At 33.6% G+C, this 27,562-nt stretch overlaps 1 pseudogene across 1 annotated transcript in view; it reads left to right on the forward strand.

Moving 5' to 3' along the window:
- Positions 1-996: 996 nt before the first annotated feature.
- Positions 997-27,562, forward strand: part of LOC143230108 (tRNA dimethylallyltransferase-like) — a 36,077-nt pseudogene continuing 9,511 nt past the window's right edge. Inside the window, exons 1-5 of the transcript XR_013016241.1 lie at positions 997-1,168; positions 14,876-15,013; positions 18,069-18,167; positions 21,662-22,032; positions 22,453-22,595. The product of XR_013016241.1 is annotated as a tRNA dimethylallyltransferase-like (transcript). The remainder of the gene's footprint in view (positions 1,169-14,875; positions 15,014-18,068; positions 18,168-21,661; positions 22,033-22,452; positions 22,596-27,562) is intronic.

Below are 27,562 nucleotides of genomic sequence, written 5' to 3' on the forward strand. Positions count from 1 at the left end.
ACAAGTGGGTTTTCATAATCACGAAATTAAATCCGTAGACTTACCACTGTATCAGCGGAGACTAATCTAGCGAAGCATGTTAATTTTGAAAAATATTCTTATGGCTTTTTACTCCTAATAACCTTATTTACTGAAATTAATAACCTGAGATCTATATTGTGTTGTTTAATAACAGTTTAACCTAGTCTTGACCAGGCACAGAAGTTAAATGATTACTTTTTTTTTTGTAAGTGACAAAATTTGTATTCTAGTTGTTTAAAAGCTTTATTTTAGAGTTATGCTCTTATTACGCTTTAATGAATTGTTTTTTCCTGGACCTTCGTTGTGAGTGTGCAAGTTTTCTTACAGCAAAGCTACAGGGAACTATTTGGCGAGTTCACCGAAGGGAATTTAACTCTTGATTTTAGCGTGGTAAATCCATAGACTTACCACTGTACCAGTGGAGAACAACCTGCGTTCTCTATCTCTCTCCTTTTTATTTTAGTATCTTTTGATTATCACATGTGTAACATAAGCTGCTGTTCAGGAGGTAAATAGATTAGAAATCTTTACATAAAACAATTTCAAATTAGATATTTACATAAAAATGGGTTGAATTTAATAAAATACCTTGATCATGGATTATAATTGACATATTAATACATATTTTTCTATGTTGTCACTCATAGATTTTTAGAATTATGCTCTAAATATTTCGCACAGTTAAATGAATGATCTTAGTTACCTACATTATTAGTATTTTGTAAATTACATTAATACCGAGTGCCCTGTTGGTACAGCGGGCAGTAAGTTTACAGACTTACAACGCTGAAATCAGGGGTTCGATTCCCCTTGGTAGACTCAACAGATAATCCGATGTGGCTTTTCTATAAGAAAACAAACACATAGTAACAGCGAAGGTAATCCAACTGATAATAAAATGTATTTTTATCACGGTTTATTAAATATTGTACGACGTGGACTTGAGTAATTAATGAATCTATCAAAGAGGGCGTTTTAGGAAATACGAATATGGCAGCGCACATGGGAAATGGTATGCATTGTGCGGTTGCTCGTAAACTACCTGTAGTTGTTATTCTTGGTGCAACTGGAACGGGGGAAATCAAAATTAGCTGTTGATATTTGTTTAAAATATTCCGGAGAGGTTATCAGCGCAGACTCGATGCAGGTGATTTCTTGTTTGTTTTACTTATGTTTTGTTGAAATTATGATAGATAGTGTAACTGTTGAGCTGTAACTTGTAAGTGTAAGCCTCGCGAGTCATAGAACCAGCGATCACAAATTGTCATTGTTAATGATTTTTAACTATTATTATGTAATTCATATATGGATGAGGTTATTTACGTTAGTGGATAAGCTTGGTATGGGGGTTGCATTAATCTTACCCATATTTACCTTTCACTAGTTTCACTGAAGATTTCAGTAGATGCTGGTGGCTCTTGTTTGATCTTTTCAATCAATAATACTATAATTAATAGTTAATATTAATAACACTGTTAGTAAAAGTAACACAATATCATTAATAGTAGTGATATGGAGATGAGAGAACTTCTTACAATGTAACTTTTTTTTTTCTCTTAATAATGGTATGTTCTTTTTTGAACTAACAGTTATTGGTGACAACAGCCTAATGGCATGATGTAAGGTCTCACATGAAATATAAATACAAGTACAGCTATTCTAGGAGTTTGCAATATTATAAGTTGTTGTATGCCAGTTGTAATGTAGTTATGGAATTTATAATGTTTTTTCAAATACTAAATTATTGAAGGATATAATTGTTATAATAAATTATATCAGGTCATTGCTTAAGTAATGTCTGATGTTAGGTTCAGAAAAAAAGAAAGGATTTCAAACACTTTTAATGTTATTTAATCAATAATATATGTTCCATTATTATTAATTACTTCCTGTCAATGATTCACAAGCTTCTGTATCAAAAGTAAAACTGTCTCAATGGAAGAAGACTCCTACCAATTTGTGTATTTGTCCCCTAGTTCTACTGTTTCCACTCTTAAATATAAAAAACAAATGTTTATGTATCAACACTGTTGGTTCCCTTTACAATCTTAAACATTTCAATCAAAACCCCACTAACTCTTCTTTTTCCAATAGAAACGATTTGAGAGATTTCAGCCTCTCCTTATATGATAACCCCTCTATCCTAGGCATCATTCTAGTAACTCTTCTCTGGACCCTTTTCAACAACCTAATGTCTTTTCTGAAATACTCCATTTGTAACAACACTCTGCTTTCTTTCATTCAGCCACTCTTCTATCCAATTTGCTAACTTATCTCCAACACCTATAGAGACAATTCTTTTATCTGAATTTTATCAAATGCTTTCTGAAAATCCAGATACACTAAAACTACATTCATACTGTCATCTAAGTAAGCAGTTACGTTTTCAAAGAATGTCAAAAGATTTGCAAGTCAAGATATTCTTTCAGTAAAATTCTTAGCTTTGTTAAATGGTTTTTCAAAGTATCTTTAAACAGACTTTCCACAACTGATTTAAGACTAATCAGTCGATAGTTACTGGGATAATTTTTATCACCTCCCTTTAAAAGGGGAGTTACAGTAGCTGACTTCCTATTTAAAAACTTTCACAAGGTAGCAGCAAGTGGCTTACATATTCAATCCTTATCCTCCTTCTAGATGTAATATTATCTGGCTTGGGACTCTTATTGAAGGGCTGTAGAAAGTGATAGACAAGTCATGCCATGGTCTGATCACTTCCTCATGTAATGCTATGTATTTAAGCCTGCTTCTTGTAATTCAATACATTACAATGTATGTTTCAAGTATTTGTAGTTAAAATGGCTCAAGATTTATAATTGTTGTATTAAATTTTCTGGTGGGCATACCTACAGATTCTCATAGAAATGTTAGTGTGGCAATAGCCTGAACACCTTGTTTCCTTTATCAATGCCTCAATTTTAACATTTTATCATTTCTACCCACACATTTCTACTAGTCCCCTGCTGGGACAGCGGTAAGTCTTTAGATTTACAATGCTAAAATTGTGGGTTCAATTCCTCTCTGTGGACACAGCAGATAATCTGAAGTAGCTGTGTTATAAGAAAACACATACACACATTTATACTAATTATGACAATGGAAAAACCATGGATGATAAAAGGTTAAACTTTCCATTTTTTTTTAACCAGCTCTGAATTAATGCAGTCATCTTGTTTTTATTAAACAAGTGTTTAAAATGTAGAATACTGCTTAAAACTTTAGTAATACAAACTGAAGGGAAACAATAATTTAATTATCCAGATATTACATAAATCATCAGATAAAGGTCTTAATCCCATCGAGGATACTACCCCATGTCAACATTTTGTTTACTTTTAACATATTTAAAGAAATCCTTACTTTTTAATTTTTAAATATTGAGCCAACCATTTCTCATACATCCTTTTGATGTCTTAACTTCCTCTTTCATACATTCTTTTGATGTCCTAACTTCCTCTTTCTTTTACATCCTTTTGATGTCCTAACTTTCTCTTTCACACATCCTTTTGATGTCCTAACTTCCTCTTTCATACATCCTTTTGATGTCCTAACTTCCTCTTTCTCATACATCCTTTTGATGTCCTAATATCCTCTTTCACACATCCTTTTGATGTCCTAACTTCCTCTTTCTCATACATTCTTTTGATGTCCTAATTTCCTCTTTCACACATTCTTTTGATGTCCTAACTTCCTCTTTCACACATCCTTTTGATGTCCTAACTTCTTTTATACATCCTTTTGATGTCCTAACTTCCTCTTTCTTTTACATTCTTTTGATGTCCTAACTTCCTCTTTCTCATACATCCTTTTGATGTCCTAATCTCCTCTTTCACACATCCTTTTGATGTCCTAACTTCCTCTTTCACACATCCTTTTGATGTCCTAATTTCCTCTTTCTCATACATCCTTTTGATGTCCTAATTTTCTCTTTTTTATACATCCTTTTGATGTCTTAACTTCCTCTTTCTTTTACATCCTTTTGATGTCCTAACTTTCTTTTCACACATCCTTTTGATGTCCTAACTTTCTCTTTTACACATTCTTTTGATGTCCTAACTTCCTCTTTCACCAACTTTTTTGATGTTTCATGATCTAAATCTTTTATCCTACCAGTCAATTTAAATTTCTTATGATTTTCTTTAATTTTATCTTTTAAACTCTTTGTGAGCTTCTCTGGTTTTAAACTCTTTGTGAGCTAATCTGGTTTTAAACTCTTTGTGAGCTTCTCTGGTTTTAAACTCTTTGTGAGCTTCTCTGGTTTTAAACTCTTTATGAGCTAATCTGGTTTTAAACTCTTTGTGAGCTTCTCTGGTTTTAAACTCTTTGTGAGCTAATCTGGTTTCAAACTCTTTGTGAGCTAATCTGGTTTCAAACTCTTTGTGAGCTAACCTGGTTTCAAACTCTTTGTGAGCTAACCTGGTTTTAAACTCTTTGTGAGCTAACCTGGTTTTAAACTCTTTGTGAGCTAACCTGGTTTTAAACTCTTTGTGAGCTAACCTGGTTTTAAACTCTTTGTGAGCTAACCTGGTTTCAAACTCTTTGTGAGCTAACCTGGTTTTAAACTCTTTGTGAGCTAACCTGGTTTTAAACTCTTTGTGAGCTAACCTGGTTTTAAACTCTTTGTGAGCTAACCTGGTTTTAAACTCTTTGTGAGCTAACCTGGTTTCAAACTCTTTGTGAGCTAACCTGGTTTCAAACTCTTTGTGAGCTAACCTGGTTTTAAACTCTTTGTGAGCTAACCTGGTTTCAAACTCTTTGTGAGCTAACCTGGTTTTAAACTCTTTGTGAGCTAACCTGGTTATTTACCTGCAGCTACCTTTCTTTTTCTATAAGAAATATGCTTATCTTGGATATTTATCTTTAAAAATTTTCAACATCTAGTTAGTGTCTTCAAATGTTGCCCAGTTAACAGCAGATGATTCTGTTGCTTCCCACCAAAATTTTCATTTTTATTAAATTTGTAACTATAATGTCCCCAATTTTGTAACTATAATGTCAGTATCTCCAATTTTCACTTGCAGCAAAATATTGAACCTTATACAGCAATGATCACTTACATCCAGATGTACCCCAGTTTTCACTCTTTTGAAAATTTGAAAGTTAACAGTAAATCTAGAATGGAATAATTTCTATTAGGTTCTGTAACCAATTGGTGAAGAAATCCATCGTGAACAGTTTCAAGACAACCTTTTTTCTCATGGTTTGACTGTAGTGTTTCCCAATCGATATGTCTGAAATTAAAATCACTGATAACTATGACTGCATTAACAGCTGAAATATTAACGTTTATCATTCAATTAATCAGTATCACCAGGTGGTCTATAACAGGTTCCCACAAAAAGCTTTTCCCTTTATATCCACTAATAGAAATCCAAATGGATTGAGTCTCTTAGTTATATTTAATATTGTCAACTTTGCATAAAAAGTCATTCCTTCCTCTCTCTTTAGTATTCTGTTCTTGTTAAATAACCACGCATCCTCTCTCTTTAGTATTCTGTATTAAATAATCTGTAACCACGCATCCTCTCTCTTTAGTATTCTGTATTAAATAATCTGTAACCATGCATCCTCTCTCTTTAGTATTCTGTATTAAATAATCTGTAACCATGCATCCTCTCTCTTTAGTATTCTGTATTAAATAATCTGTAACCACGCATCCTCTCTCTTTGGTATTGTGTATTAAATAATCTGTAACCACGCATCCTCTCTCTTTAGTATTGTGTATTAAATAACCTGTATCCACGGATCCTCTCTTTAGTATTGTGTATTAAATAATCTGTAACCACGCATCCTGTCTTCTTAGTATTCTGTATTAAATAATCTGTAATCATGCATCCTTTCTCTTTGGTATTCTGAATTAAATAATGTGTAACCATGCATACTCTCTCTTTAGTATTCTGTATTAAATAATCTGTAACCATGCATTCTCTCTCTTTAGTATTGTGTATTAAATAATCTGTAACCACGCATCCTCTCTCTTTAGTATTGTGTATTAAATAATCTGTAATCACACATCCTCACTCTTTAGTATTCTGTATTAAATAATCTGTAACCATGCATTCTCTCTCTTTAGTATTGTATATTAAATAATCTGTAACCACGCATCCTCTCTCTTTAGTATTCTGTATTAAATAATCTGTAACCACGCATTCTCTCTCTTTAGTATTGTGTATTAAATAATCTGTAACCACGCATCCTCTCTCTTTAGTACTCTGTTTTAAATAATCTGTAACCACACATCCTCTCTCTTTAGTATTCTGAATTAAATAATCTGTAACCAAGCATCCTTTCTCTTTAGTATTTCGTATTAAATCATCTGTAACCATGCATCCTCTCTCTTTAATATTATGTATTAAATAATCTGTAACCATGCATCCTCTCTCTTTAGTATTCTGTATTAAATAATCTGTAATCATGCATCCTCTGTCTTTAGTATTCTGTATTAAAAAATCTGTAACCACGCATCCTCTCTCTTTAGTATTCTGTATTAAATAATCTGTAACCACGCATCCTCTCTCCTTGGTATTGTGTATTAAATAATCTGTAACCACGCATCCTCTCTCCTTGGTATTGTGTATTAAATAATCTGTAACCACGCATCCTCTCTCTTTAGTATTGTGTATTAAATAACCTGTATCCATGGATCCTCTCTCTTTAGTATTGTGTATTAAATAATCTGTAACCACACATCCTGTCTTCTTAGTATTCTGTATTAAATAATCTGTAATCATGCATCCTTTCTCTTTGGTATTCTGAATTAAATAATGTGTAACCACGCATCCTCTCTCTTTAGTATTGTGTATTAAATAATCTGTAATCACACATCCTCACTCTTTAGTATTCTGTATTAAATAATCTGTAACCATGCATTCTCTCTCTTTAGTATTGTATATTAAATAATCTGTAACCACGATCCTCTCTCTTTGGTATTCTGTATTAAATAATCTGTAACCATGCATTCTCTCTCTTTAGTATTGTGTATTAAATAATCTGTAACCACGATCTCTCTCTTTGGTACTCTGTTTTAAATAATCTGTAATCATGCATCCTTTCTCTTTGGTATTCTGAATTAAATAATCTGTAACCACACATCCTCTCTTTAGTATTGTGTATTAAATAATCTGTAACCATGCATCCTCTCTCTTTAGTATTTCGTATTAAATCATCTGTAACCACGCATCCTCTCTCTTTTAGTATTGTGTATTAAATAATCTGTAACCACGATCCTCTCTCTTTGGTATTCTGTATTAAATAATCTGTAATCATGCATCCTTTCTCTTTAGTATTTGTATTAAATCATCTGTAACCATGCGTCCTCTCTCTTTAGTATTCTGTATTAAATAATTTGTAACCATGCATCCTCTCTCTTTAGTATTGTGTATTAAATAGTCTGTAACCACGCATCTCTCTTTTGGTATTGTGTATTAAATAATCTGTAACCACGCATCCTCTCTCTTTAGTATTCTGTATTAAATAATCTGTAACCATGCATCCTCTCTCTTTGTATTCTGTATTAAATAATCTGTAACCACGCATCCTCTCTCTTTAGTGTTGTGTATTAAATAATCTTTAACCATGCATCCTCTCTCTTTGGTATTCTGTATTAAATAATCTGTAACCACGCATCCTTTCTCTTTAGTATTTCTGTATTAAATCATCTGTAACCATGCATCCTCTCTCTTTAGTATTCTGTATTAAATAATTTGTAACCATGCATCCTCTCTCTTTAGTATTCTGTATTAAATAATCTGTAACCATGCATCCTCTCTCTTTAGTATTCTGTATTAAATAATCTGTAACCATGCATCCTCTCTCTTTAGTATTGTGTATTAAATAATCTGTAACCACGCATCCTCTCTCTTTTAGTATTCTGTATTAAATAATCTGTAACCATGCATCCTCTCTCTTTTGGTAGTATTCTGTATTAAATAATCTGTAACCACGCATCCTCTCTCTTTAGTGTTGTGTATTAAATAATCTTTTACCATGCATCCTCTCTCTTTAGTATTCTGTATTAAGTAATTTGTAACCATACATCCTCTCTTTAGTATTGTGTATTAAATAATCTGTAACCACGCATCCTCTCTCTTTAGTATTGTGTATTAAATAATCTGTAACCATGCATCCTCTCTCTTTAGTATTCTGTATTAAATAATCTGTAACCACGCATCCTCTCTCTTTAGTATTCTGTATTAAATAATCTGTAACCATGCATCCTATCTCTTTAGTATTCTGTATTAAATAATCTGTAACCATGCATCCTCTCTCTTTAGTATTGTGTATTAAATAATCTGTAACCACGCATCCTCACTCTTTAGTATTGTGTATTAAATAATCTGTAACCATGCATCTTCTCTCTTTAGTATTCTGTATTAAATAATCTGTAACCATGCATCCTCTCTCTTTAGTATTGTGTATTAAATAATCTGTAACCATGCATCCTCTCTCTTTAGTATTCTGTATTAAATAATCTGTAATCATGCATCCTCTGACTTTAGTATTCTGTATTAAAAAATCTGTAACCACGCATTTTCTCTCTTCAGTATTCTGTTTTAAATAATCTATAACCACACATTTTATCTCTTTAGTATTCTGTATTAAATAATCTGTAACCATGCATCCTCTCTCTTTAGTATTCTGTATTAAATAATCTGTAACCACGCATCCTCTCTCTTTAGTATTCTGTATTAAATAATCTGTAACCACGCATCCTCTCTCTTTAGTATTGTGTATTAAATAATCTGTAACCACGCATCCTCTCTCTTTAGTATTCTGTACTACATAATCTATAACCACACATCCTATCTCTTTAGTATTCTGTATTAAATAATCTGTAACCATGCATCCTATCTCTTTAGTATTCTGTATTAAATAATCTGTAACCACGCATCCTCACTCTTTAGTATTCTGTATTAAATAATCTGTAACCAAGCATCATCCTCTCTCTTCAGTATTCTGTATTAAATAATCTGTAACCACGCATCCTTTCTCTTCAGTATTCTTTACTACATAATCTATAACCACACATCCTATCTTTTTAGTATTCTGTATTAAATAATCTGTAACCATGCATCCTATCTCTTTAGTATTCTGTATTAAATAATCTGTAACCATGCATCCTCTCTCTTTAGTATTGTGTATTAAATAATCTGTAACCATGCATCCTCTCTCTTTAGTATTCTGTATTAAATAATCTGTAACCATGCATCTTCTCTCTTTAGTATTCTGTATTAAATAATCTGTAACCATGCATCCTCTCTCTTTAGTATTGTGTATTAAATAATCTGTAACCATGCATCCTCTCTCTTTAGTATTCTGTATTAAATAATCTGTAATCATGCATCCTCTGACTTTAGTATTCTGTATTAAAAAATCTGTAACCACGCATTTTCTCTCTTCAGTATTCTGTTTTAAATAATCTATAACCACACATTTTATCTCTTTAGTATTCTGTATTAAATAATCTGTAACCATGCATCCTATCTCTTTAGTATTGTGTATTAAATAATCTGTAACCACGCATCCTCTCTCTTTAGTATTGTGTATTAAATAATCTGTAACCACGTATCCTCTCTCTTTAGTATTGTGTATTAAATAATCTGTAACCACGCATCCTCTCTCTTTAGTATTCTGTATTAAATAATCTGTAACCACGCATCCTCTTTCTTTAGTATTCTGTATTAAATAATCTGTAACCATGCATCCTCTCTCTTTAGTATTCTGTATTAAATAATCTGTAACCATGCATCCTCTCTCTTTAGTATTCTGTATTAAATAATCTGTAACCATGCATTTAAAAAAAAGAACTTTAACATCAAAGTGATGCAAGTTTAACCATGTTTCACTTATTCTCATTATATGAAAATCCTTCATTGCTACCAGGCCATAAAGTCATCTGTTTTATTTCTTATACTTGTAGCATTACAGTAGTAACAATTACTTGTAGCATTACAGTAGTAACAATTACTTGTAGCATTACAGTAGTAACAATCACTTGTAGCATTACAGTAGTAACAGTCACTTGTAGCATTACAGTAGTAACAATTACTTGTAGCATTACAGTAGTGACAATTACTTGTAGCATTACAGTAGTGACAATTACTTGTCGCCTTACTGTAGTGACAATTACTTGTAGCATTACAGTAGTGACAATTACTTGTAGCATTACAGTAGTGACAATTACTTGTAGCATTACAGTAGTGACAATTACTTGTAGCATTACAGTAGTAACAATTACTTGTAGCATTACAGTAGTAACAATTACTTGTAGCATTACAGTAGTGACAATTACTTGTAGCATTACAGTAGTGACAATTACTTGTAACATTACAGTAGTGACAATTACTTGTAGCATTACAGTAATAACAATTATTTCCTAAACTAAACATTTTTCTGCTTCTTATTCTTATTGCATTTATTTTTTTCCAGCCCTCACCACTCTTTAGCCTCAGTTTGAAACTTACCATCTAGTTAAGTTAATAACCTTAGCAAACAAGTCATTCCCTACTGTGTTTAAATGTAAACAATCTATTCCCAAAAAGGTCCCTTCTCCCATTAAACTGATCGAACAGTTGATGCAATCAAAAGTGCTCATCTGTACATTTTAATCTAAGTTTAGCATTTAATGCAAGTGACCTACTTATAATTAAATCTTAGCAGTATCCCTGATATAATTAAGTTGCAACAGTTTTTAAATGTTTTTATGAACCATCTGTACTTATCAGTTAGCTCCTCTGACCTACCTTTCAATACATTACAAGTCCCTACTGCACAACAAAAACTACAGCATTACCAACCTGTCTTGGCCTGATTATTGGGCAATTTTAAATATGATATCCATTTTTACAAACCATGGAAAATAAAAAAATTAAGTGTTGTAACTTCTTTTTCTAAGGTATGCAAAATCAATAAAAGCTGAACAGTCTTGTGTGTTGACCTTGATTAAACATCTGGCATGGATGTTATCTGAACATTGAGGAATGCTATGTATGGCCTAGAATAAGGGGAAGAAGCCTGTAGTTGGCTGCAATTATAAGGCAACTATGAAATTTACAGTCAAATTATTAATAAAAAAAACATTGACTTATTAGCAAGTCAGTACTGTATTTCTCTGTTAGTTGTGGTCTATACACGTGCTCCTGGATAGTATAATCTAATTTTGTTTTCCCTATTTACCAGACTATCATATACACATGTCTTTTCAAGGAATCGCCTGTAATTATAATCTTCTTAAGTTTATTGTTCACATAATTCTCTGTATCTTTTGTTTTTTTTCCCTTTGTTGGTTTCTCATTTGCAGAAGACAAGGACTAAAATCTGTTGTTCAATAGATTGTCCTCATTAAATGTTACTTGCATATGTATACTTAATTTGACAAAGCTATGGTGGTAACTACTTTAATATTCTTCAATGAGTGTATGTTAATGTTTCAAATGCAACAGGTCATCGTGTTGTGTGTTGTGTTTCAAATGTAACAGGTCATCGTGTTGTGTGTTGTGTTTCAAATGTAACAGGTCATTGTGCTGTGTGTTGTGTTTCAAATGTAACAGGTCATTGTGCTGTGTGTTGTGTTTCAAATGTAACAGGTCATTATGTTGTGTGTTGTGTTTCAAATGTAACAGGTCATTGTGCTGTGTGTTGTGTTTCAAATGTAACAGGCCATTGTGCTGTGTGTTGTGTTTTAAATGTAACAGGTCATTGTGCTGTGTGTTGTGTTTCAAATGTAACAGGTCATTTTGCTGTGTGTTGTGTTTCAAATGCAACAGGTCATTATGTTGTGTGTTGTGTTTCAAATGTAACAGGTCATCGTGTTGTGTGTTGTGTTTCAAATGTAACAGGTCATCGTGTTGTGTGTTGTGTTTCAAATGTAACAGGTCATTGTGCTGTGTGTTGTGTTTCAAATGTAACAGGTCATTGTGCTGTGTTGTGTTGTGTTTCAAATGTAACAGGTCATTATGTTGTGTGTTGTGTTTCAAAATGTAACAGGTCATTGTGCTGTGTGTTGTGTTTCAAATGTAACAGGCCATTGTGCTGTGTGTTGTGTTTTAAATGTAACAGGTCATTGTGCTGTGTGTTGTGTTTCAAATGTAACAGGTCATTTTGCTGTGTGTTGTGTTTCAAATGCAACAGGTCATCGTGTTGTGTGTTGTGTTTCAAATGTAACAGGTCATCGTGTTGTGTGTTGTGTTTCAAATGTAACAGGTCATTGTGCTGTGTGTTGTGTTTCAAATGTAACAGGCCATTGTGCTGTGTGTTGTGTTTTAAATGTAACAGGTCATTGTGCTGTGTGTTGTGTTTCAAATGTAACAGGTCATTTTGCTGTGTGTTGTGTTTCAAATGCAACAGGTCATTATGTTGTGTGTTGTGTGTCAAATGTAACAAGTCATTGTGCTGTGTGTTGTGTTTCAAATGTAACAGGTCATGGTGCTGCAGGACTTATGTTGGTGCTTCGTGATTTGGAAAATTTTATCTGTAGAAAATTACTTTGATGCTAATTTCCTTATTTTTACAAAGAGGTAGAAATGACAGCTTTATAGAAAAGACATCCTCTCAGAAAGTTTATACTACAGTAGTGGTTTGGCCTTGTATGTCATTCAGGTTAAAATGTGGTTACTGTTGTATTAAAGGTGAGAGACTCACCATTTGGATTAATTAAATTTAACAAGCATTAAACATTTGTTCTGTGGTATAATTTGTAACATGGTTTAACAATGGAAGTTGTACCATGGAATAATAATATTTCATTGCTAACATGAAGTATTGTTATTGTTCAGTGATATAACTTTATATGGAAGATATTAATGATGGAAGTATTTATTAATTTTTTTTAAAGGAAAGACAATATGTAATACCGATAATGATGAAAAGTATGCTTTATGGAGTGTATTTTCATCATGGCTGGTTGATGAAAGTTACAGTTGTATTACTTTACATTAGGATCAGCGTATTATTATCAAGTGGGTTCAGTAGTAAGTTGTTTTACCATTTTAACAAAGACCTGCATTGTTGAAACTGAAATCAGTCATTAAGTGTCAAGAGAGGCTAACAACAGTTAATAACAAAACTTATTAAACTTACTGAAAATATGAAATTGTCATCATACAGTACAGCTATGATTTGGAATAAATAATAAACAGAGTACATATGACAGGCATGAATATCTGCTGTTTTGTTATTTATATTGTTATTTTATTACATGAGTTAATATACTATAGTTTTGTTATCTGAACATTTCTAAAATATGGAACAAATATGTTAGTGTGAGGTAATTTTTTCTTTTTTTTTTTAATTTGTAACTAAAATTTTTTATATATACAGGGTGGCCCATAAGTCTCTACCCATCCATGTATCTTATGTATCCAAGGTGTCACCAGTATTTTTTTAGCTCATGTATCCATTACTTGTCACAATACGCTCTTCAAGTGTAAATGGGCTTACATCGGCCATATTTCTCTGAAAAAAAAAGAAACAAATTTCTAATACATGGGTAATTGAATACAACATAATAACATATGGATGGGTAGGGACTTATGGGCCACCCTGTATAAAGGACTCCAGGCAAAACAAAGAAAAAATCTTTCTTTTCTATTGTGAAAAGTAGGACTGCATTTGAAACAGGATAAGGAATGTATTTATAACACAGATAACAGGTGGGAACTATGGTTTTGTGGTAAAATAAATAACTTTTAGACCAATGACCAGAAATGAAGAACTTGTACATATTTGACCTTAGATATAATGTAGAGAGAATTAACTTGAGGAAGGAACAGAAACAACTGTTTGATTTGAGAATTAATAAATCTGTTGTTTTTAGTTTCTAATAAAATATTTCATGCATACTTGAAACATTAATTCTAGTTTTATTGTCATGATGAAAATTTTAAACAGTTGGCAAAATAAAAAATTAACTTTTTAAGAGGTGGGGGGGATGGATCATCCAGAGACACTAAGAGGTGAGGGGAATGGATCATCCAGAGACACTTTAAGAGGTGGGGGATGGATCACCCAGAGACACTTTAAGAGGTGAGGGGGAATGGGTCACCCAGAGACACTTAGTAAAAAAATATATTAAGGTTCATCATGGTAGGTCATAAGGATTATAGTTATTCATAGTGTATGTTTTTTTGTTAGGGTATTCTTTCTTTTAATACCAGTTAGTCTCTTAATTGCTACAATGTTTCTTAACCCTAGCATTAGTTCAGTTGTTTCTAGTGGTGAGTAATAGTAAATCATTCATTAAAAAAAATGTATGGATAATTTGTCTTTAAAAAGTACTTGGACAATCCTAATGATTACAACTTGGAAAATGAGTAATTTAAAAGTATGTAGATTGGAAATTACTTCATGCACTTGGGTTAATTTTTACAGGATAAAAGAATATAGAAACAGATAAATAAAAAGATATATAGTTTTAAAAATTAGACTATAAATAGAGGCCTAATTTGATTTGGGGTTTTAACATTATTGTAAATATTATAATTAAGAGTATGAAAACTGTAAGGTTTATAATAATAGTATTCTAGATGTGGTGGTTGTGGCTTCAAGCCAACCTCCATTTTCTTAAATAAAATTGAACTGCAGCAGTCATTTTGATTCCTTTTCTAACTTGACCAGTGTCATCCGAAAGTGAAATTCTGTATATTGTTGGCTGTTAGTTTTCGTCAGATTAAAACAATAAAATATTGATTACATAATTTAAATACAAGTCAGATATTTTCATTAAGGAGTTTTTTCAAACAAAATATTCAATGAATATTGAAATAACACATTCCTTTTGTTATAACTCTATAGATATAACTGCAATATAACTTATGAGACTATTTATATAAAAATACATAATTATGATTTTTTTCAGGTTTATAAAGGACTTGACATTGTTACAAACAAGGTCACACCAGAAGAAAGAAAAATGGTTCCTCATCACATGCTGGACTTTGTAGAATCTCTAAGTCGATACACTGTAGTGGACTTCAGGAATCAAGCTCTACCAATTGTATCCTATTAAATAAACTTTTTAACACAGTGTATTACCTTTGCCCACAGGTATAGCTATTATTATTCAGTGTTGCCCTCTATAGTTAATAATTATCTTGCATGCCACAGGGGTAAATGGGACAACTTTTCACCAGTAGAAATATGGCACATCCTTTGATTCTTTCTATTTAGTTCTACCAAGCTATTGCTTCCCATTTGGCAGTGATTGTGCTACTACATTTTTCATTGTGTCCTTTAATTGTGTGTTTTGTAATCTACTGCGAAGAATTGTTATTCATGAATCTAATGACAACATTTGTTTACAGTTTTTATTTATTTATTCTAACATTGTTATGTTTGGTTATTCATCTTTAAGATAAATTCTAAATTTCAAATCACCACATTTACCAGCATACTTACATGGGCTGCAGGTGAGGGAACTTGACTATGGAATTATTGGCTCTCACTTGATGAGAGATCAATCCTTATGTGAATCAAATTTCTTCTTCTGATGTTCATTTTCTTTCTGCATATGCCAAACCTGTTTGACAGTGATTTTTACTTAACCTGATTTTGATGGGTTCTTCTATATGGAGAATCAACTTGGCCTAATATGACCTTTTTGGATATGATTTCTCGGCTGTGACTGTTTTATCACTTTTCCTGATTCTTTATAATCCTCTTCTTTCTTTATTACATGATACTTCTCCTCTCACTATTTTGTGTTTCCCTGTTTTCCATATATTAGGATTCCTGTAGAGCATTTGGTATTTCAGATGCATGAGAGAGGTATCATGCCTCGTCCTCCATGTGTTTTGGATTAGTTCCGTGATTAAAAGAAAGCCACTTGAAGTAAAAAATGTATTCTCAAGATGGCTGGTATTCTAAGCAGCAATCTTCAACCTCTGTAACACCTGCATCTCATTTTCTTGTACTACATTCTCTTTCAGACAAACCTTTAGGATAAATGTCTTTCTTTTCTATTCAGAAGGGACTAAAGGGTCTTGCTGGCTCTCCTAAATCAGTCAAAAAGCTTTGTTCTGGTGACATATTGATGGAAGCATCCACTGCTAAACACAATGAACTTCTTTTGCAGACAAAGGGTACTCTTCATTGTAATCATTTTTTTATTATGATTACACAGTCCTCACTGTAAATATGGGGTGTTCTACAAGTTTGCTTGTGCTTGAATAATTTCATGATGTAATTGCTTCCTAAACTTGTCTATTCCTGAATGTACCACCCATGGACTGTATGAATAAAGCAGAAGAGGATAGCTGCCCATCCCTACCATGTCTTGTATTAAATAAATCAGTGTGGTCTACTTTTACCATCTCAGTTGATGATGTTCCTCTGGACTGTTCAATGTCTTCTTGCTCCCCTTTTCTTCACGTGGAGTATGGAAGTCTTTACTGTTTTCCAGTTTTATGCTGCTTTGGTGGTCAACCATGGAGGTACCCTTCTAAATGGGTTTCACTAAAGATGGTTATAACAATTCAGTGCAGAGTAGGGTTGTCATGTCCTTACACATGTTTATGGTTGTCTATACTCCTTCCTCAGTTATACTCCTTTATGTTGGGGATCACAGTAGAGGTATGGGGAATTGTTCCAGTTCTATCCTTTTTTGCTATCCCTTGTGTATTTTATCCCAAAGATTTTTTTGTCTTTCAGATGATTCTGGTCAGTTTTGGTGTTGGGAAGGTGATTTATATTGTATAGACATCATGAATCGATAGTTCCAAGATATCATGTGTCATGCTTCTGGAGTTGAAGTGGTTCAAGATGGTATGATTCTCTTTCTATCCTTGTGTAGATGTTGTTTCCCAGTGACATGGGTTTTGGATGTAGTTGAGTATGATCTGTCTTGTTCTAACCACGCTATATCTAGTGGAACTTCCATTTATTTACCCACTTTGTTCAGTCTTTAAAAAATGCTCTTATACAAATCTAGATGTGAATAGAAGTAAGAAAATATTAAGTTAGAGGCAAGTGATTAAGTTAGTGATACAGAAATTAAGTAAACAAAAAACTGCACTAAATGAAAAGATACCAGGGTACAAGCTATAATGTGGGATTATAAAATGTATCCTAGGTTTTAAAGAGGTGACTGCAGAAATAGGACCTATTTTACAGTGGGGATACACCATCTATCAGTCTTAACCTCCATTTACCAATCTCATATAAGAAATAGAAGAGTAGCAATAGATATAGAAATTAGGAGGGCAAAATGTGGGAGTTCAAGTAAAGAAGAAAAATTAATTGAAATAGAAATAAGAGAATCAGATACTGTCATTTGGCAGTAAGTTGAAAACTTGCTTCTTGAAATAAGCATTCCAGCCTCCAATATGGTAGGAAGGAACTAATTGATAGTACAGTAAATGAATTATGCTAGTATGAAGCATCCCATTTAGTCATCTAAATAATCTAGTACAGCTCCCAACCACCACCCAATTATTAAGTCTACTGTGAGTATCATGCTTTAAACAAGCCTTTATATGAAGCAAGGTGTACATCCACATAAAGTAGTGCCAAGTTGTTAAATGACCTTATTCATTACTAAAAAATAGTTTAGAAATTTTAAGTAAAATTTCTCTAATTTTTATTTCTTTATATTTATTTAATACATTCTTATGTTTGTTGCAGGATAGTTTAATAATTTTATTTAAAGTTTCTTTATTAACTTCACTAACTATTCATTTTTGTATCAGTATTTTAACATTACTGATAAAATATTGTACAGTATCTGAATAATTGCAAAGTTTCAATGCTAATAACAGAAGGGTATGGTACATTATTATTAAAAGAGGGTAAACCATAAATTGGAAAGGCAAAATATTTTCTTTTATCAAAAATATTTACATTGATATCCTTATCAGATACTTTAATTTCTAAATTTAAATCATGTATTTTTGTATTAGATATTGAAGTATTTTCTGTGTTTAACTCTGTTGAATAAATGGTGTCAATAACATTATATATTTCAGGATTATTCATAGTATTTTCTGGTTTTCACTGTATACTTATTACATCCCAAATTACTTTTTATGATGCTTTCATTAACAAGTTAATTACAGATTAATAATTTGTTGGTAAAAGGTAAAATGCCTGTTATCGTTGGAGGTACCAATTACTACATTGAATCCCTTCTGTGGGACGTGCTTATAAAACCTGAGGTTTGTTTTAACTGTTTGTTTATTTTTTACAACATTGAATATATTGAAATTATTGAAATATATTTCTATTCTTATAATTAATCAGTTATATGGCATAATCTCAGAAAAATATATATGGTGCTGATTGACTGGAAATATTCTAAGTAATTAGCTCAGTGTTTGATATTTTGTGTTCTTGGAGGAAACACTACTTTAGACAGATCTCTTGAAAGGTTCTGGAATTGTCTTAGATCTCTAATCTATAGATTTTTCAGACTATAAATCCATGTTATTAAGGCAACTAGTTTTTAACAGTAATATTTTTATCAAATGTGCTACTTTGTACATTACGTTTGTTCAGTGTGTATTCAGTAAAATGATAAACATTAAAACTAGTGTGAAGTGTTTCTTGATGGTACCCGTTGCTTCCTGGTGGTATGGCTCAGTGAAATGGTTATATTATCCCATATACTGTAAAATATGTGGTCTCGTGGCATTCACAATATAACTGATAAAAGTGACTAAGGATTATTTTCTACTTTCTTAAATGCAATAACAACATTTCATAAAAAAAAGTCCATTATAGCTGTAATGTTACTTCTGTATAGTTACACACTACTGTCTTAGATTTCTTTCATTTAGCAACTTCTATAACCTGAGGATCAATCTACAGTAGTACTTACATTAAAATGTGTTTTTGAAGTAAGTCGTGTGTAAGCCTACTTAGAGTCAAAATCAGTGGCTTCAGATATCATACAGTATTTTGAATTCTCAAGCTGAGAATATGCAATTCCTTTTCAGACACATGATGCTATACAAGGGCTGTTAAAAAAATACGCGGACTGTTTGAATTGCGCGGCTCCGGTTGGTTCCAGGGAAATCCACTTGGTGTCGCTAGGTTTGCACAGATCAGCTGATTATGACGCCATTTCCCGATTGCAGATATCTTCATTTGTGTATTAGCTACGCGGTTTTAAGTGAAGTGCAAATTTTTCATTTGGCAGATTTCAGAATGAATGACATGAAGGAGCAACGACTTGCTGTGAAATTATGTGTTAAACTGGAAAATCTGCGACTGAAACTTTTGCTATGCTTAACATGGCTTACGGTGATGTTGCTATGAAGCGTACGGCATGCTTCAAGTGGCATGAACGTTTTAAGGATGGTCGACAGTCCATTGAAGATGATGAGCGTCCTGGACGTCCTTCCACGTCAACTCACGACCCACACGTCGACAAAATCAACACCTTGGTGCGAGCAAATCGACATCTGACTGTCAGGGAGCTTGCTGAAGAGTGTGGGATATCAGTTGGATCTTGTTATGAGATTTTGACCGAAAAATTGAAGATGCACTGCGTTGCTGCGAAATTCAGCCCTCAGAACTCATGAGTTTTTGGCCAAACACTCGATCACTGTTCTTCCCCACCCCTACTCACCTGACCTTGCTCCTTGTGATTTTTCTTGTTCCCCAAACTCAAAAGACCCTTGAAAGGAAGAAGATTTGAGACGATTTTGAGATTAAGGCAAATGCGATGAAGGAGCTGGAGGACATTACAAAAGAAGCGTGCAGGACTGTTTCAACAAGTGGAAACACCGTTGGGATAAGTGTGTGCGTTGGGGAGGAGAGTACTTTGAAGGGGTCCCAGACCTGCAACTTCTAAATAAAGTACATTTTGTCCACGTATTTTTTGAACTGACCTCGTATTAACAGTTACAAAAATTGTTTTTTGCCATAATGAAAGGTAAAATATTTATTGTTACTCAAACAGCTTGAAACTCTTGATGGGAGAGCTCATTTTTAAAAAGAAGGTAAGGAAACAAGGGGTTGGGAAGTAAATCATATATGGGGGAATATTTTAAGTAAATAAGTGTTACCATATGTTATAATGGTGTTCTTTCAGCCTTGTTTTTAATTTATTTTAATTAGATAAGTGTTACCATATGTTATAATGGTGTTCTTTCAGCCTTGTTTTAAATTTATTTTAATTAAGTGTTACCATATGTTATCATGGTGTTCTTTCAGCCTTGTTTTTAATTTATTTTAATTAGATAAGTGTTACCATATGTTATAATGGTGTTCTTTCAGCCTTGTTTTTAATTTATTTTAATTAAGTGTTACCATATGTTATAATGGTGTTCTTTTAGCCTTGTTTTTAATTTATTTTAATTAGATAAGTGTTACCATACGTTATAATGGTGTTCTTTCAGCCTTGTTTTTAATTTATTTTAATTAGATAAGTGTTATCATATGTTATAATGGTGTTCTTTCAGCCTTGTTTTTAATTTATTTTAATTAAACAAGTGTTACCATATGTTATAATGGTGTTCTTTCAGCCTTGTTTTTAATTTATTTTAATTAGATAAGTGTTACCATATGTTATAATGGTGTTCTTTCAGCCTTGTTTTTAATTTATTTTAATTAGATAAGTGTTACCATATGTTATAATGGTATTCTTTCAGCCTTGTTTTTAATTTATTTTTATTAAACAAGTGTTACCATATGTTACAATGGTGTTCTTTCAGCCTTGATTTTAATTTATTTTAATTAAACAAGTGTTACCATATGTTATAATGGTGTTCTTACAGCCTTGTTTTTAATTTATTTTAATTAGATAAGTGTTACCATATGTTATGGTGTTCTTTCAGCCTTGTTTTTAATTTATTTTAATTAGATAAGTGTTATCATATGTTATAATGGTGTTCTTTCAGCTTTGTTTTTAACTTCTTCTTTGTTCTTTGTTCATTTTATGAAAACTATAAGGTATACATGTAAATAAAAAATCAAATAGAGTTTCTTGGAAATAGAGAAAAAGAATGTAAGTAACCTTTATAAATAAGGTATGTTAATGTAAGTAACCTTTATAAATAAGGTATGTTAAAGTAAGTAACCTTTATAAATAAGGTATGTTAAAGTAAGTAACCTTTATAAATAAGGTATGTTAATGTAAGTAACCTTTATAAATAAGGTATGTTAAAGTAAGTAACCTTTATAAATAAGGTATGTTAATGTAAGTAACCTTTATAAATAAGGTATGTTAATGTAAGTAACCTTTATAAATAAGGTATGTTAATGTAAGTAACCTTTATAAATAAGGTATGTTAATGTAAGTAACCTTTATAAATAAGGTATGTTAAAGTAAGTAACCTTTATAAATAAGGTATGTTAAAGTAAGTAACCTTTATAAATAAGGTATGTTAAAGTAAGTAACCTTTATAAATAAGGTATGTTAATGTAAGTAACCTTTATAAATAAGGTATGTTAATGTAAGTAATCTTTATAAATAAGGTATGTTAATGTAAGTAACCTTTATAAATAAGGTATGTTAAAGTAAGTAACCTTTATAAATAAGGTATGTTAAAGTAAGTAACCTTTATAAATAAGGTATGTTAAAGTAAGTAACCTTTATAAATAAGGTATGTTAAAGTTTGTACATAACTGCTCTTTAGTGTATGTGCTCTGTTTTTAACTGAACTTTTCTTGTAATGAATAATGGAAAGATGTTATTTTTCTTTAGGATTCTTCAAGTGATGTCTTAGTATTTGACAGAGAAAAATGTATCGGAGAATTGGATATTAAAACAAACTCATACAAAGGAGAAGGAACAGAAGTACATACAGAAGGAAGGTGCATGTTAGAGCATTTAGAGCCAAACAGTACAGATGAGGAGAGCACACCAGAAAGCTCATCCAGTGACCAGCAAGATGAAATTATAGAACAAAGCAAGGAATCACTGTCATCAACAGATGTTTTGAGAATTCTACAGAAACCATTAACAGCAAGCAGATTATCAAAAATATCAAATGAGAATCTTCATGAACTACTATCTCTGGTTGATTCTTCTATGGCTACAAGGCTTCATCCACATGATAGGAGGAAGGTCATCAGGTTAATAAAAGTTTATTATTATGTGTAATCAGAGATATTGAATAATCATGTTAAGTAAAATTAGGTTGGTTGTAGATTTCATTCTGCATGTTCTCTATTTAAAAGAATCTTATTCAATCAGACCAGGAAAGAGGTGAGTTATGTGCTTTTTATTTAGTTAATTGTGATTAATCAAACTAGGTATTGGGGATTTGTATTGTATCTGATCTGGTATAGTGGATTGTTATGTTCATTTACTGGAGGATTTCAGTTTGCTAATTTTTCTACTCTTCTGTTTCAGATAAACTTCCAGTATCTGTTAAAAGACTGTTTCTTATGTGCTCGGACACATAGTATTATACATTTAAAAATGTGTGTGGATTTAAACTCACTTTGTTTTAAGTTACTATAAAAGTTCAACTAAATCACACGTTCTTATAGAAGTCTTCAAGTTTACCAACAACAAGGACGGCCACATAGCCAAGTGTTACAAGAACAACATTCCTTAGAGGGAGGTAATTCTCTAGGAGGACCACTTCGCTTTTCCAACACATGTATATTTTGGTTGCAGTGTGACCAACAGGGTAAACCTTTTCTTTGTCTGATTTTTCTCTTTCCTCTTTAAATCATAATTATTTAAATGTTAACAAGTAACTGTTACTTAATTTACTGTTGTTCAGCATTCATGTTTCAATTAAGGAAAACATGCACAACTTGTATAGCCATCAAGTGCAATGTAACAAAGTACATCTATAGAAGTAAAGTTATGATGAAGGAAAATGTACACAACCTGTGTAGCCATCAGTCATGATGTAACAAAGTATTCCTAGAGAAATAGACAAGTTGTGTTTTTCTAAATTATAAATAAGTTGCACAGCTATCAACTAGGACCTCTACGTGTGGATTCCTGTACATGGTGAGGGGACCTTTCAGGGAAGGTTCTTTTCTTTCGATTTATTTCCTGTGGGATCTAAACATTCACCCACGTGTTTCCTGTGCATGGTGACCTGTGAAGGGGAGGAGAGGATCCTGGTGGTTGAGGGGTCCAATCCTGACGCACCACTTTGGTCTTGAATTCCTGTAGATGGGCAGCCTTGGGGTAGCCCTCTTAGGGTCAACTGGCTGGTCCACTTGGGCTTGGGTCAACCAAGTACTAGTGTTAGATGTTCTCAACAGGTGTTGTGGACATTGTATCTGATGCTGGTGTTTGGGTATAATGCTCACAAAACTCTGGCATTGCTGCAGTGTCCTTGTTTGGCATTGTAGTGCATCCCCTCATATTGGGCACTGAAATGCAGCTTCTTTGTTATGGATACCCTCTTTCTAACAAAATAAATAAAAATGAAAGAATTGAAAGAAAAAGATAATTGGAAGACGACTCTGTTATACAGTCAACATTACAGCCATATTCTCCATTCCTTATGTGAGAAATCCTTGGGGCATATGTCTCCATTTTTCATTCAGAAGAGATTAGAGGGACTTGCTGGCTTTTCAAAGTCAGTAAATAGGTTGTGTTCTGGAGACATTTTGGTGGAAACATCTTCACCACAATATAACCAAACTTCTCTTGAAATCAACAGCTATTGGGGATTTACCCATTGATGTTACTCTACATAAGACTTTGAATTCTTTCAGAGGAGTTATACTTGAGAGAGATTTAAAGAACCTTCCTGAGTTGGAAATCCTTGCTGGTTTCTCCAGCTGAGGAGTTGCTACGGTATGCCAAATCTTCACTTGTAAAGACAGAATTATGAATCCTATTAATATCCTGATATTAATGTTTATGTCACTTCGTCCTCCTGCCACAGTCAAAGCAGATTATCGGAACTGCAAGGTATGGCCTTGCATTCCTAACCCTTTCAGATGTTTTCAGTGTTAGAAGTTTGGTCACTCAAAAACTTCATGTCATTGTTCTTTGGTATGTGCTTGTTGTGGTAGTAAAGTCATGATGCTTACAAGTGCAACCTGGCACCACATTGTGTTAACTGTAGTGGTCCACACCCCTCTTGCTCTATTTCTTGCCTTAAATGGGTAGAAAAGAAAGAGGTGCAACACTTAAAGACTGTTAATAATATCACCTACTCAGAGGCTCAGGAATTATTGTCCCTAACTCTGTCTCAGACATATGTTGCTGCACTCCATTCCACTATCACAGTGGGAGTGCAGACAGATTTTTCCGTGCCTCCAACAGAGTCGTTTGCAAAACATCTTAAGAATCTTGTGCCCTCCATAATTAAAAAGTTGACACATCTATGTCTACTTCCAGTGACTGCCTAGTTTCACTTCCTTCAGGCTCAAGTGTTTCCTCAGGTCTGTCTTCTGCAACCCTGAAAAGTAAATCAACCATTTGTTCGTGCTCTCAGTCATTGGAATCTTTGTCCACAGACAGAGATCTGCTTACTCGATCCAGTGCAGGATCCATGGAGGTTGATAGATCTTCATCCAATAAAGAGAAAAACATGGTTGTAAACAGAAGATCTCCCTGCCACATTCTCCTTCACATAAATAAAAATGACCACTCTGATCCAGTAAAATTGTTGAGGTTTTTGATCAAATTTAGGTGACATTAAGGATTGGATTGATTCTTACCATCTTGTGTGCCTCCCCTTACAGGAAACGTTTCTGAAACCTGCTGTTACAGTCACTCATCAGTAATTTTCCTTGTATAGAAATGACAGGTTACGTGATGGACGAGTGCATGGTGAGGTAGCATTGCTGGTTGATCAGCATGTGCCCACCCTGTTCTTGTCACTTGATACACTCTTAGGTCATATCATCACTATTTGTTCTCTCTACTTGCTTCTTGAAGAGATCTATAATCGATCAGACCTTGATACCCTCATTGAGCAGTTGCCATCTCCCTTTTTACTACTGAGGGATTTTAAAGGACATAATCCCCTTTGGAGTGGTGTTAGTATTGAATGGGAGGGGTCATGCTATAGAGCATGTCTCTTGGACCACAACCTGTCTCTCTTCAGTACTGGTTTTTATACTTATTTTCATGCACGTAGTCAATCTTTTATAGCTATAGATTTTTCTATCTGCTCTCCTTCATTTTTCACTTACTTTTCTTGGAGAGCTGATGGTAATTCGTTGAGCAGTGATCATTTTTCTGTCATTTTGAGAGAGACTGGTCGTGGTCAATGCCGTCCAACCCACATGCCTTGATGAAAGTTGGACCAGGTGAACTGGCTTTCTTTCACCACTCTCTCAGAACTTAATTCTGCCATTGTGAGTAAGCCATCAATAGAGAACTGTGTGGCAGCTGTGACTGACTATATTGTCCAGGCAGTTACTCAGTGTATTCCTGAGTTAATTCAGGTATCCCACACTTTTAAACTGTATTGCGTTTCAGCAGGCCCATGCACATGTTCGGGCAAGTTAGACATTAAAGCCAGAAGGAATCTTGGATTAAATACCACTCTAATATGTCTTCTACCACCAGTTCCAAAGTCGTATGGGACAAAATTCAAAAGGTTAGTGGCCAGTATCTTTCTACCCCCCTTTCAGTCTTGTTCTCTGATGGCCAGGAAGCTGCTGATACCTAGAACGTCCCCAGTATTATCAGCAAATATTTCCTCATGCATCTAACACTTCTGCTTCATCCCCCATCTTCTTAGCCATCAAAACATGGGCAGAACAATCACCTTTTTCCTTTTGGGCTGATTGTCTTTATGACAATAATCACCCCTTTACACTGGTGGAGCTTAAACTTGTTCTTCATCAGTCTGGCAGTAAATCAGTTGGACCTGATGACATTCATTGTGAGATGGTGCACCATATCTCTCCTGTCTCTCTTGCTATTCTTCTGATGGTTTTTTAACCAAATCTGGCAGGAGAATGTTATTCCTGATGCTTGGCACTATGCTGTTGTACACCCCTTTCCTAAACCTGGGAAGAATCCCATGATTGCTTTGATGAGCTGTCTCTGTAAAATTTTAGAGAGGATGGTTAATGCTTGTCTTGTTTGGTTCCTGAAATCAAACAACTTTTTCTCACTCATTCAGTGGGGGTTCCAAAGACAGGGCTTCACCTTGAACCACCTTATTTGGCTTGAAACGTCAATCAGGAAAACCTTTCTCAAACTACAACATCTTATTTCTGTATTTTCTGACCTTGATAAAGCTTATGATAGAATGTGGTTTGGTAACTCGTATGGGATGTGGGGCAACTTACTGATATTTATTAAACATTTTTCAATGAATTGGCAATTTCAGGTCCATGTGGGTTCAACACTTTCCCATTCTTTCCCACAGAAACTTGGATACCCTCAGAGCTGTGTCTTGAATGTCACACTTTTCATTATAAAGATTAATGACATTGGTGGACAACAATCCCCTAAAGTTGCAAACAGTCTCTTTGTTGACAACTTCCACATCTCATGTCATTCATCAAATATGAGGTATATTGAGAGGCAGCTACAGACAGCCCTCAAACATTTAGTTATGTAGACCACAGCAAACTCTTTCAACCTTTCTCCCTCCAAAATTGTTTGCATGCACTTTTGCCGTCAAAAGTGTATTCACCCTGATCCTGAACTCCGTATTGGTGAAACTGCACTTCCTATAGTCAATGAGGCAAGGTTCTTGGGGCTTATATTTGACTGTAAGTTGACCTTTGCTGCTTGATGTCAAGTGTGCAAGGGCACTGAAAATCCTCTGTGTCCTCTCTTCCACCTCTTGTTGGGATGGATCAATGTTTCATGCTAAAAATCTATTGTGTCCTTATTCAATCAAAATCAGACTATGGATCTCTGGTCCATGGCTTTGCTAGGACTTCAGCCTTGCAAATATTGGACCCTGACCACCATGAGGGGCCTTCCACACTTCTCCAGTCCAGAGTTTGTACACGGAGTCCCATGAATCCCCTCTACACCTTCATAGTTTGCAACTGTCTTTAAACTTTGATCTTTACTACAGCATCCCTAATGGGGTTGTATTTTCCTTCTTCAGTGTGCAACACTTTTTCATAATAGATAGTCTGCCACTGTTTCTTTTACTCTTTGTCTTCAGGTGCAGTTGGATGAATTGAGTCTGTCTCTGGATGACACAGCAATATATACAAATCAGCTCATCCCACCACGGCTAATTACTATGCTCTAATGTGACTCTTTTTTGAGCCAACTGAAGAAGACAGACAGTCCTGATTGGAAGTATTGCCTTCTATTTGTTGAACATCTTTCAACCATCCTTCCATTCCCATTTATACAGGTGGTGCAACCAGATGACTCTGTGGGCTCTGCCATTGTTTTACCATGATTTGGTTGTTGCACACAGAATCCCCTCTACAGTTTCTGTGTGCAGTGCAATATTGTACACCATTTCTCTTTCCCTGGATCACATAGAAACTATGCAGTACACAAACTGTACAATTTATACTAACTTGCTTAGCTCTCTACTGGATATGGAACCTTTTCACGTCAGTTCTCAACTTTATTCTCATTGATATTAAAAACTGACTGGTCAATTTTTCTTTAACATCTACTTCTATCTAGAAGTTGGCATTCATGAGAGAAGCCTGCCGACACCACAGTTAAGTCTGTGTGCTATCA

The sequence above is a fragment of the Tachypleus tridentatus genome, chromosome 10 (genome assembly GCF_004210375.1).
Source record: "Tachypleus tridentatus isolate NWPU-2018 chromosome 10, ASM421037v1, whole genome shotgun sequence".
In the NCBI taxonomy this organism is placed as follows: Eukaryota; Metazoa; Arthropoda; class Merostomata; order Xiphosura; family Limulidae; genus Tachypleus; species Tachypleus tridentatus.